Genomic DNA, 13,776 nt, shown 5'->3' with positions numbered 1-13,776 from the left:
ACGTCGTTGGAGCAACGATTGGTATTAGAGCATAGGTTTTTGAGCTATTAAAGATGTTGGGCGAGAGGTTCGAGGCAAAGAAATTTGATGGGACGAACGACTTCGAATTGTGATAGATAAAGATGAAGGCTTTTGCTAGTTTAGCATGGCCTAGAGGGAGTACTAGGAGGCAGACTATAAGAAGTCGGTCATGGCTAAGGTTCTTAACATGATCCAACTGAGCCTGTCAAACAAAGTCCTGTAGGAGGTATGTGATTTGGGCTTGGCACCGGAAGTTTGGAAAAAACTAGAATCGCTATATCTGCAGAAGTCTCTGACGGACAGGTTGTACTTGAAGCAGCGATTGTACAAGCTAAGATTGAGTCTGGGAACTTCTGTAGGTGATCCCGTGGACTTGTTCAATCAGATTGCTATGGATCTTGCTAACGTGGATGTCAAGATGGAAGATGAGGATCAAGCCTTGTTACTGCTATATTCTTTGTCAAAGTCCCATGAAAGCTTCGACGACACCATACTCTACGGGAGGACAAGCACCACCTTGGAAGACGTCAACGCGTTGTTGAACTCGAAGGAGTTGTAGAAGAAGGTGACCAGTAACTAGGGGAGCGATGGTGAGGGACTTATTGCAACGGGCAAATCGACTAAAAAGAAATCTCGTAGCAGGCGTTGGAAAAGGACTTGCTGGATTTGCGACGAGGAAGGCCATCTCAAGCGGGACTATCAAAGGCAAAAAAGTCAAGGCATCGACGAATATATGGATGACAAAGCGAAGGAGAATGAGGCATTTCCTCGGTTGCAGCGGATAGGAAGACAAGGTCTGTCACTACATAAGGTCGGTCTGGTACATCGTGGGTTCTCGATTTGAGTAGCTCTTACCATATTTATCATGATAGAGAGTTGGTTATCGCTTTTCAGTCAATAGAGGGTGGTAGATTCTCATGGCGGATAGTCAGACATGTAATATTATCGGGTCGGTTAGAGTTAAAATTGAGATGTATGATGGTAGTGAGATAATTTTATTAGATGTTAGGCATGTCCCAAGTATAAGGAAAAATTTGATATCGTTAGGAAGTCTTGATGCTTTTGGTTACAAGTATAGAGGCCAAGGTAGAGTTTTGGAGGTCTCGAAGGGAGCTCTCGTGGTGATGAAGGGGTGTTGTGGGATGGAATATATGTTCTGTAAGTTATAGCCAGTACTACTACAGAGTTCGAGAGGTTAACTCCGAAAGAAAAGTACTTGGGTGATCTCGGCCTTGACAAGATGGATGGGTGCAGGTTATTGCACTCGATCAGGAAGTCTTTGAAATTCCTTATTGATCGAGGTATTGCTTTTGATGAAGCTACTTTGGTGGAGTAATGTAGGAGCGGGAGCCGAGGACAGGTAGAGAAACCTATGAAGAAGGTGGAGTTCATGGTGGAAGACCCGGAGACTCTTGAGACTCAGCCTATGATGGTAGAGGATGTTCAGATGGGAAGGTCTAAGCGGAGGCAACATTCTCTATGGAATAGTTCGCGAACAGGAGACATGCAAATGGAGCATTTTAAACCGCGAGATTGCTTCGAGCTTACGGGATTGGTGGTCTCAGGCAATGCTGAAGTCGGGGATACGACTTGTAGATGAGTTAACTTTGGAGCATGCACAAAAGGAACGTTGAGCAAGCTCGACACCTCGGAGAAGTTCAAGGGTGGCTTAGACTTGAGTGGCACGCGTTCAAGGTGAGGTGGAGCCCGATAAGGGCTATGACAGAGCAGTCAGGTGGGTGGCTGATCATGTTTGGCTAAATGTGAGCCAAGGTGGAGATTTGTTGGAGATGTCTCACATTAAGCCCGAAAGACCCGAAGAATCGAAGACCTGGTAAGCGGTGACAAGATCGGTCGAAAAGAGAAAAAAGACGATATATTTCCAATTTTCTGGGGATTTCATTGTATCTTTTGAATATTTGAAGAGTGAAATATCCCTAAGGAATATTAGAGATATTTCTAGGATATCTTTAGATAATTTAAAATGGGAAATATCTATATTTCAAATGGAAGAATATTCTATAGTGATTTAGGATATTTTTGAGATATGATGGATCTTGCATCTATAGGGACTGAGTCCTATACTTAGGGGTACCACGTTGCAAGGGATGATGAGTATTATGTGAGATCTTTCAAGAATTCTTCGGGGAATATTTCCTCTATAACTCTAGGGTTTTAGAGTGAAAAATGTGAGAGAATTGAGAGGTTGGGAAGACTATTCTCGGTGAGGTTTGAGTTGGTACAGGGAGCTTGGGAAACACGAGTGAGATCTCAGTTGTAATCTCCAGTTTTTCGATCTAGTGGATACTCCTACTCTATCTATGGATGTTTCCTTCCGTTTAAGGATTTTATCACGTACATTTGGTATCATTATTTTTTATTTCTCATTATTCTAATCTCATTTGGATGTTTTGGAGCAACTATATAAATCATTTATAATTGAAACTTTCATATCTATTAAAAAATATGCACTTAAATTGTAATGAAGAATAAATATATAAGCAATGAAAGGTCATTTTATTAAATAAAATTAGATATTAGCTTAATTGTATAATCATTACTCTTGAATTTCACCAGTCTTTTTGTATTTGAAACTTTGAGGATAGTTTCTTTATTTTTGAGAATACCATAACCATTTCTATATATTATAAATTTTTTATTATCTTTATGCTTAGCTAACTTACCATTTATCTTATGTCATACTTCATAAATAAAATAAAATAAAATAAAAATGTATTTCAATATAAGTAATAAATTTGCAGTGTCGATCTTCCGCCTGGCATTATTTAAATACCATACCTAATAGAGGTATGATCATTCATAATTTTATGGTTTTTTAGGATGTGAAATGAAATAGAAGCTTGAAGAGTTAATTTAGATAAATATTAATGATAAACATCATTTAAAAAATAAAAACAATATAGATGGTGGATGTAATGTTTGCATGTTAATATTATGAAAGCAATTTTATTTAGTGATTAAACAAAACTAACAAATATATTGTATCACGGGTTATATCGTCATTTATATTTAGTACATAATACTTGACTCATAGTTGCATCTATCCAAAATCTAATTCATTTTAATTTAATGTAAATATGTAAAATGGCATTTATCAAGAATCTTGTGTGTCGATATTGTAGAAATAATTTCGTTTTGTCATTAAGCAAAACTAACAAACATATTGTATTACGTGTTATATCATCATTTAAATTTAATAGATAAAACTTGATTTATGGTTATATTAAGCAAAAATTCCAGTTTGCAAAATGTTATGCATCAACAAAAGAAGTAATGAAGTACTCAGCAAAACAAAAGAAATAATGAAGTGATTAAATTATTTTTCATAAAAAAAATATGAAAAAAATATGAAGAGTGGTTGAGGAGGAAAGTTGAAGAAAGGGGAAAGATTAGGGTATATGAAAAAAAAAATTACGCTTGGGGAACCAAACCAGATGCCTACACTAATAGGCGGAGGCGTTGCTTTACCATTACACCAACTCTTTTTCCCTCCCTTTTAAACTATTAGATTAGACAGTGTTCACTTTCCTGTAAAACAATAACAAAAAGTGAAAAATTTAGCGACGTTGCACCTATTCACTTCGGGAACAGAGGGATCCGTTTTAATTGTTTAAGATAATTTGTTAAAATTCATGGGATATCTTAAATAATCAAAACGGGTCCCTAAAAAAAATCAAAATGGGTGCCTATCAATATTATGCCGGTTGCGTCCACCAATTTGACTTTTTAATTTCCTACTAAAATATTTTTTTTATTTTCAAAATTTCCCCTCATCTTTTTGTATTTTAATTTATGATCCATTATAAGTTTTTTTTCCTTTTCCTTCTCACATTTCTCGGTTACTTTGTTCTTCACCTTCTATCTATATCCTTGAAAATTACTTTGAGAATAGCATGCTCTGTTTGGCTACCCAAAAGAAGCATATCGTATTTACTTTTTAAATAAATTAGTTAGTTCTGATAATTTTAATTTATCCTTTTTTACTATTAATGGAAGTCTTTGCCGACTAAGGAGCTCAAGATCACTGGTGAGGTGATGACTAAGGAGCACGGAAATGAGAGACTGGACAAGAGAAAGGAAACAAAGAAATTTTGATTTTATTTTTTCTCTTCCATATATAGGCTTAATCATATATGCAATTTTGAGGAGTTTTAAAGTAACTATACAAGTTTCTTATAGACCAAAATTTCAAAAGTAAATTATTTACGTAATATATCGCATCTATATGGTTTATGCTTTGAATTGAAATCAGTTGTACGAATAATTGCTTAAAATTCAGCATGTCATAATTTTTTCGGTTACAAGAGAGATCCATATACAATGAAATATAACTCCTAAAAAGCTAATAAAGAGACAAAGAAGTCTCTCAACGAATATCGTACTTGAAATTTCTTAGTCACCAGACGAAAGCGTGTGTCACTGCACTACATTCTATTTGATAATATATCACTGCAGTATCACTTTGAAAATTGAATTGAAGTTATCATTCCTAACACATTGCCAAAAAATCCTTTCTGGCCCACGGCATTAATTGACGGAGGCAACTTACCTAGTGATAATCTTACCATGCATCTATATCAATTTTCTAAATAACTTTGATCAAACGATATCTTAAATTAAAAGTTTTTTCAAAGTAAGCAGAAAAGATACGAAGCGAGCTGCCAACCGCCATCGACTCCGACCCCAAGCTGCTGTCGGAGAAGGCAGCAGATATTGATTGACTATCATTTGTTTACTGTGAATCAATAATAAGCCATAAAAAATTATTCTAATTATATGAAGAAATAGTTATATATATATATATATATATTTATGGCTGGAGTTCTATGGTGATTTCAAAATTCTTACCTTGACCCTATTTCAACTGGGTGTTGTTATACATAATTCATATACAATGAATGAGCACTCATTCGAACCTTTTTCCCGAAGATGTCGGTGGTGGCTGGACTTCAAAGCTGAAGCCCGAACATTTGAATATTGACATATGTATACCGATAAATACATATTCTCACTCAACTCCATCCCTTTTTTCATTCAGAGTATTTTAGTAATGCATCTAGCCTGATTTGCCGTCTTTTTTTTTATAAAGGAGAAAAATAATCCCAAAGCTAAATAAAATGGTACGGAAGTTCACTAATGAGGATCAAATTCATGATTTCATGTATTTAAACCGTCACTCCCACATTTCCAAATTAACACCCCTAATGATGAGATAAGAGACCAAATTCTAGCCATCATCCTTCATTCGGAAATTCTATTGCCCCTCTAAAAATATCAATTCCGGCTTCTCGTGGTGGTGGGATCAACTGCATGGTGTGCGTCTTGCAACAAAAAGTTGATGCAACAATCAAATCAGACAGTTAGTACCCGTCTATCTGATGGATCGTATATAGAAACACCTCCCATTTGGTACGTTGTATGTATGTAGATAAGCAATTATTATTATTATTTTCTAGTTCATGTTTCCCTCGTAGCAAAAATGAACCAGCAACAGGGAGAGCTTTGTCCATGTTGATCCTACAAACAACCTAATCCCAGACTGGTGAAAGCAACTGTAGAAAAGAATAAAGCATTGTCAAAAATGGGGTGAAGTACTGATTTGAAGGATAGAGATATGTGAAGTTGACCACTCACTATTTAAGAACAGATTCGTGTTTCAAATTTTGTGAGTATGAAAAAACCAATATTATGGAAGAACATTGTTAGCAGGTTGAGACTATTAACGATGAAGATAAGCATTTTCGATGTTTTGATTCGTTCCACTTCTGGATTCTCATATCTGATATAACGTTAAGCACTCTCTTTTTAGATGACTGCGACATATTATGATTGACACGCATATATTTATCTAAGACATGGATACATTTGTTCTTGTATGTATATATGCATTGTACATGCGTAGAACTTCCCGTAATCCGTGTGATTATTGCTATATGTTAAACATTACCAAAAAGAATAATATAGAGTTTGCAACCCCTATACAAGAGATAATGTTTATCCTAACGATTCGTGAACTAATCACACATCACTTTCATATATTTTCACCTGAAAGCGGCTGGATTAGAACAAACTTATCGTCAAGGTCAGATTCCTGCAATAATGATGGGGTTCGGGTGACCCTTGGAAAATAAAAGAGGGAGTTCTAAGAAGCTTAAATTTTCGTCCGCCATTGATATTGGTCAAAGAAGAAGAAGTTCCCATCAGAAAAGGAAAAGAATAAACTGACTGTACTTTTGATCCATCTTTTAGTGCAAAAGGCATCTAAAAATGTGTACATCCGAATAAGAGACATAGCCGATATGAGATATAATACTAATCCGCGCCCGATACGCGGGAGAAAAGACATTTTCGAAGCGACGCGATGTGTCTAAAATTGTGATGGATTTCCAATTGCTTAATATCTCGTCCACGTTGACTGGATGGCGATGAGAAAGATTGATTTACCCTGACATTAAGATGCATTAAAAGCGAAAACGGAGAATAACTTTGGAGGCTGAAGTAAAGGTGATTGATCGAATGAACTAATTCAAAGGATTGTACGAGAGTCTTTAGTGAGATGGCACAATATGTCGATTCAAAATTAAGAGATCCTAAATTTAATCCTTACATATAAGATTTATATATGTTTTTATTTTACTTTATTTTTATTCTTGTATTAAATTTATGGACCTTCCTTATTACAAAAAAAAATCAAAATATTGTATAGATCACAAAAGGTGAATAACTTTTCAAGTTATATTCCATGGTTGCAAATGGCACAATCGAATTAATTACTTTGATCAATTTTTTTTTATCCGATTACATTGTGAGGCCCATGGATCTAGGTATAATAAAACAAAAATCTTAATAGTTAATAAAGAGGTATCAGTGGTCTCCAATAAGTATTGAACTTGTAACCTGGGTGTGTTTGGATTTAAAATTTTTTTTAACTCAACTCTACTTATATTCAATTCAACAATACAATTATTATTTTTCTCCACCTTTTTAATTTTTTTTAATAATTCAATTCAATTTTTAATACTAAATTCTCTCAACTATTCATTACTTTTTCAACAATTCAACAACACAATCATTACTTAACCATTACTTCATCTCAACTATTGATGCAGCGTACACACAAGTAACCAGTTACAGACTCGTTGATTCCGCAGAATACCGGAACTGCGACCTTCAACTCTCTATTGATTCTTCGAATACCTAGGCAATTGGCGTCCAACTCATATCAAATCCAAGAATAGGCAAATAGTACGAAAGCTACAACTTTTATTGATAATAAAAAGGGTAAATTACAAAAAAAAACTCAAGTTTTGTAAAATGTCTCAATTTTTTCCTAAATTTTGTTTTGTAACAAAAAAAACCATAAGTTTTCTAAAATGTCTCAAAAATGACCTCCGTTATAACTTCCATCAATTTTTGCTGCTGATGGTGGGTCCCTTTAACGGTCCACGTAGGTCGCACGTAGGCTAGTGGGTCCCTTTAACAGTCCACGTAGGTCACACGTAGGCAAAAATTGACGGAAGTTATAACGGATGTCATTTTTGAGACATTTTAGAAAACTTATGGTTTTTTTTGTTACAAAACAAAATTTAGGATAAAACTGAGATATTTTACAAAACTTGGGTTTTTTTTTGTAATTTGCCCTAATAAAAAACAATTGTCTTAACCCTAGATTTTACAAAGCTTAAATAAGAATTAAAACGTCTAAATTGCACGAAATACATAAACTATTCCTAAAATTGTAAAAAGTCCAAAAACATTAAAATGTCATTTTGAGACCCTAAACGATAGAATTCGCCTTAAATCTTGTTATTTCACAGCCAAAGGCGGTGAGTTGTGCTCCTAAGGCCGTTTCCTTCGAAACAAGGTCGTCAGAACTTATTTTCTCCATATACCAATTTGCCACGACCGCTGCCGCATCATTCTCCCATAGGTAGAGAGAATTCGCCATCGAATTGTCATCGTCTGAGCTATCACCTGTGTAATGAATCGAGTGCTTCACATTAAAAACATCGCAGTACGAATGCGGCTAGGAGGTTTAAGCTGATAAGCGTTCGGATCGATCTTCTCAACGAACTCCACAGAACCAATCTTTCTAGCAATGAGCTTGTGGTAGTTACCAGCAGAAAATCGATCCTTGGTAAGGACAACCCAAACAAAATCGTCAATTTCAAACTCCACGTGCCTTCTCCTTGGTCAGCAACAGTCTTGTATTTCATGGCAGCTTTCTCCAAATTATTATGCACAGTCTCATGAATCTCTTGCAGCCCGTGAACGAAGTCAGCTGCCTTTCCATGGATCCTGGTCTTATCCAGCACAGGTAACAGATCAAGGGGACCTCTGGGAGTAACGTAGTACACTACCTAGAAGGGACTGAAACCGGTGTTGCGATTAACAACGTGATTGTGCGCAAACTCTGCCTGACTCAACTTATGGTCCCAGCTCTTCACGTGCTCTCCTACTAGACCCCTCAAATGATTGCCCAAGTACCTGTTAACCACCTCCGTCTGCCCATCTGTCTACGGGTGATAAGCCGTACTGAAGTTCAACTAGGTGTTCACCATCTTCCAGAGGCTTCGCTAGAAATGACTCAGGAAACGGGTGTCCATGTCCAACACAATAGAGACGGGTAAACCATGCAAATGGTATACCTCCCGAAAATACAACTGAGCAACCGACACTGCATCAGTGGTCTTCTTGCACGGAATGAAGTGTGCCATCTTGGAAAACTTGTCAACTACCACATATATAGAAGCATTGCCTCACTAGGTGGGGGGCAAACAGAGGACGAAATCCATACTGATATCCACCCATGGCTGCGAGGGAATCGGCAAGGGCATATATAACCCCGCGTTAGTTGCAGTACCCTTGGACACTTGACAAACCTTACAGCGCTTCACGTACTTCTCCATTTCTTTACGAATCGTAGGCTAGAAATACGATGTCTGGACCAACTGCAAGGTCCTATCTCTCCCCACATGACCCTCGCCGTATAGCTGCTGAATAATGTGGACCCTCAAACTACAACCAGGGATACAGAGCTGATTACCCCTGAAAAGAAAACCATCCTGCAACACATACTCCATTCTCTTTCTAGCTCGAACTCTAGCAAGTGCCACAGAAAAATGGGGGGTCGACTTCAAGCAACTCAGCAAAAGAACTAAAGCCAAGTACCTCAACTGTCATCCTACTCAGAACGCTACGCCTTCGATTAAGAGCATCAGCAACGTGATTAGTGACTCTGCTCTTGCGCTTTACCACGAAAGTAAAACGCTCCAGGTAAGCCACCCATGATGCATGACGAGCTGACACCTTATCCTGGCTATGGAGGTACTTCAAGGCCTCATGGTTGGTATACAAAATGAACTCATTGTGGAAAAGATAATGTCGCCAATGCTTCACCGCCTGCACTATAGCATAAAATTCCACGTCGTAAGCGTTGTATCTCACCTTCACCCCCATTAGCTTCTCGCTGAAATCAGGCAGGACAAGAATCGGGGCGGTCGTCAAACGCTCCTTAATCTTCTGGAATGCTGTTTCTGCACCCTCAGTCCACTTGAATCTGCCGTCCTTCATGCAGTCAGTTAAGGGAGCCATAATACTGCTGAAATGGAGAATAAACCACCTGTAGAAAGAGGCTAACCCTTGGAAGCTCCTGACTTCGGTAATATTTACAGGTCGAGGCCATTGTACAGGTCTAGGCCACTGTTTGACTGCCTCGACCTTGGACTAATCAACTCTCAACCCGTCAGCAAAAACAACATAACCAAGAAAAAGAACTTCTGACCTCATAAAAATACACTTTTTCAATGCAGCATAGAGTTTCTCGCGTCGAAGGACAAAGAGTACTTCGTGCAAGTGAGTTAGATGTTGCTCGGGGTTGGTGCTGTAGATCAAGATGTCATTAAAATACACGACCACGCACCTGCCAATGAAAGGCTGCAGAACCTGATTCATCACTCTCATGAAATTACTCGGCGCATTTGACAGTCCAAACGGCATTACCATCCATTCATATAACCCCTCCCTAGTCTTGAACGTGGTCTTCCACTCATCTCTAACACGAATCCGAATCTAGTGATAGCCGTTCTTCAAGTCCAGCTTAGTAAAAATCCTGGCACTACTCAGCTGGTCAAGCAAATCATCCAAACGAGGAATGGAAAAACGTTACCTGACCGTTATCTTATTAATGGATCAACTGTCCACACACATACGCCAGGATCCATCCTTCTTGGGCACTAGAAGCGCCGAAACAGCACATGGGCTCATACTCTCCCGAATGAACCCCTTCGATACCAGCTCCTCCACCTGTCTCCTCAACTCCTCATGCTCAGCCGGACTCATCCTGTAGTGTGGTTTGTTCAGAAGGGACGCACCAAGCTGAAGGTCGATATGGTGTTGGATGTCACGCAAATGTGGTAGACTATTTGGCAGCTCCTCATGAAAGACATCCTGGAATTCATTCAAAATCGGTAAGGACTCACAAGATGTAAGGTCCTCCTCCACAATCTTCCTGCCCACGAGAGGAAACATAAACTCTGCCTCATGCAACTCCTCCTGAAACCGGGAAAGGGACATCAAGTTGGTTGCGGTTACCGAATTCGCAGGTCGAGGCTCAATAGCGTCCCTGTCCTTATTCAGCACCAGTACAATCTTTAACCCCTTATGCGTGAAGCTGTATTTATTGGTCCGTCCATCATGGTTCATGCTCCTATCAAACTGCCAGGGCCTTCCTAACAACAAGTGACACGCGTCCATAATAACAATATCACACCACACAAAGTCTCTATACCGAGAGCCATAGAGAAGGTAACTAGCACGCGCTTCGACACACTCACAATATTCTCGCAACTGCCCGAGTCTATCATGAAACGACATATTTTTTTCTCGATAGTGCAAGTGGACTCGAAGATGTTATTACGTAGCCAATCTTCGTCCGCAGCTCTCGGAGTCATACAAGACCTCTTTACCACCAGGTTGGGCACCCTATCCCCTGTCACAATCTCCTCATCCTCGTCGAACTTGGGCTCTCCACCACCGCCCTCTATAAAAATTGCGTCATCAATCGCCCTTTTTTTCCCCTTTTCTGCACTCAGATTGCCGATGTCCAAGCTCTCTACACTTGAAGAACTTCGCCCCGCAACTGCTCGGCCCAATGTTGGTAGGCCTTGTCGAACATCCAGGAACAATACTACCACCGCCAGCTCGGACAATCCCACCGGTTCCTACAATGGCAACACCTCTACTTGTCACCCCACTACCCGCTCGCTTTTGCTGTCTTTCGACAATCAGGATCCTCTGATGGGCGAAAGACACGCTAACAGGGTCGAACAAATTGACCGTGTCCTGTAGCTGCACTCTCAGCCCGCCATTATATTTCGCCACCAATTGATCCTCGGTTTCCTGAAGTTCGTTACGAGCAACCAACTAGTAGAACTCGTTAGTGTAATCATCCACCGACCTACTGCCCTGCCTTAGGTTCTGCAAGCGTTGGTACATGATTCGCTGAAAGTTATAAGGTAGAAGGCAGCCCTCATATTTTTCTTCATCTTCTCCCACGACGTGATCTTAGGTTTACCCATCCTGCTAAGAGTAAGCTTCACCTGCTGCCACTAAGCCGTCACCCTACCACACAATCGAGTCACCACAAGTTGTACCTGCTTATCATCAGGTACCCCTTTGAACTCTAAGACCTTTTCTACCGTCGCTAGCCAATCTAGAAATTCTTCCGATTGCAAACCCCCTTGGAATTCGGAAATATCGGTCCTAAGGCCCGTCTCCCATCGTTGTTGATCTGGTTCTGCAGTCTGCAACCGACTTCTCTTACGATTTTCCCCAGCTGACTCAGTCTCGTCATCATTAGAGAATGAATCATACTCGCCATCCTCCAAGTCCACAATTGGATTAGGGACTCCGCCGCGCCTCGGATCAACCTCTTGTCGGGCCTCCATCAGCGCTCCCATCCTCTCGGCTAAGCGATCCACCATTACGTCCAACCTACGCTCCAATGCCACCCCCAATCGGGTATCGAGGATTTGCTCGATCCTCTAATCCAACTCATCCTCCTCTACAGCACGACGTTGATTAACTGCTCTTCGGGGCGGCATCATTGATCCAAGAACGAATGAAGCTCTAACACCAACTGACGCAGCGTACACACGAGTAACTTGTCATAGACTCGTTGATTCCTCAAAATACTGGAATTACGAAATTCAACTCCTTATTGATTCTTCGAATACCTAAGTAATTGGCATCCAACTCAGATCGAATCCAAGAACGGATTAAGAGCACGAAAGCTCTAACTTTTATTGAAAATAAAAAACAAGTGTCTTAACCGTAGAGTTTTACAAAGCTTAAATAGGAATTAACACGCATAAATTGCACGAAAGACATAAATTATTCCTAAAATTGTAAAAACGCCCAAACAACATTAAAATGCCATTTTGAGACCATAAACGATGGAATTCGCCTTAAATCTCGTCATTTCACAGCCAAAGGTAGTGAGTTGTGCTCCTGAGGCCGTTTCCTTCGAAACAGAATCGTTAGAACCTGTTTTCCTCTAGATACCGATTTACCACGACTACTACCGTATCAACTATTCATTACTTTTTTACATTTTTTCTCATAATTTAACAATACAATCATTACAAATCAATTAAAACCAAAACTCAACTCAACTCTAATACTAAACACATTTAGTTATCTGGCTAATGCGGTGCCACTATGTTACACCCACTTTGATAATTACTTTGATCGAATTAACCTGATCTTTATGCTGATTAAAAAACAAAAAGATAGCAGACTTATCGATTGATAGAACACATGAATTTGCTAACCAATTGATACGCTGAAATGCTTTGAAAAACATCTGATAAGATAGAATTGAAATTTTTAGGTTGATGATAGAATTGAATTTAATAATGAATCGCGTCAATCAATATTTCGTCGGCCTACATGGTTGATATGGTTGTTATTTCCCATTTTGAGAGTTTTATGCATGCCCAACAACCTTTAAGGCTATCAAACATTGACAATTTACACCCGAAAATCGGAAAACCTTTATCGTGTAAAGTTTAGCCCAGGGAAGACTTTGCTATGAGGAAGGTGATTGCCTACAATATATCACATGAAGTTAATAAAATGCCAAATAAAAGGGCATATTGAAAAGTAGGAAATTTAAGGGGTCATTGTTCTCGAAGGATTTGTCAACCATCACTTTAGTTTTTTGGAACATTTTGCCAACATGTTCATTCTGTCAGCCAAAATGATCCGATCGTTAAGTAAACATTGCAGAAGAATGAGTTGGAGTGTAAGCTCAAGCACAGATATCCAAGCCCGGCTCAAAGTTATTGAACACATTCATTTGACGTCAGATTCCATAAAGGATTTTTCTCCTCCGTTTCAATAGAAGGATCGAGTCAAGCTTCAGGACATTTACTCAATGTGATTTGTTGTATTTACAGTTTAGTTTTGTTCCTCATTATTCTACTGTATCTCTATATATATATATGTATATGCGAGTAACAATGACTAAAATCAAGAAACAGAATCTTTAATCGTAGCTTCAAGCTTCTCTGTTTCTTTACTTCCAGTTGGTATCAGAGCCAACTTAGGGTTCTAAAAGACCGTCCAAATGACCAGACAAACAACTCGGCTGAGATGTCCCTTCCCTGCTACAATAAACGTAGCAAAATTTCGTTACCTTAAGGCTGACAGACAATAATTACCTGTTGTGGG

The sequence above is a fragment of the Punica granatum genome, chromosome 1, assembly GCF_007655135.1.
Source record: "Punica granatum isolate Tunisia-2019 chromosome 1, ASM765513v2, whole genome shotgun sequence".
NCBI classification, from domain to species: domain Eukaryota; kingdom Viridiplantae; phylum Streptophyta; class Magnoliopsida; order Myrtales; family Lythraceae; genus Punica; species Punica granatum.
The sequence above is the reverse complement of the archived record's forward strand: the minus strand, read 5'-3'. Positions refer to the sequence as shown.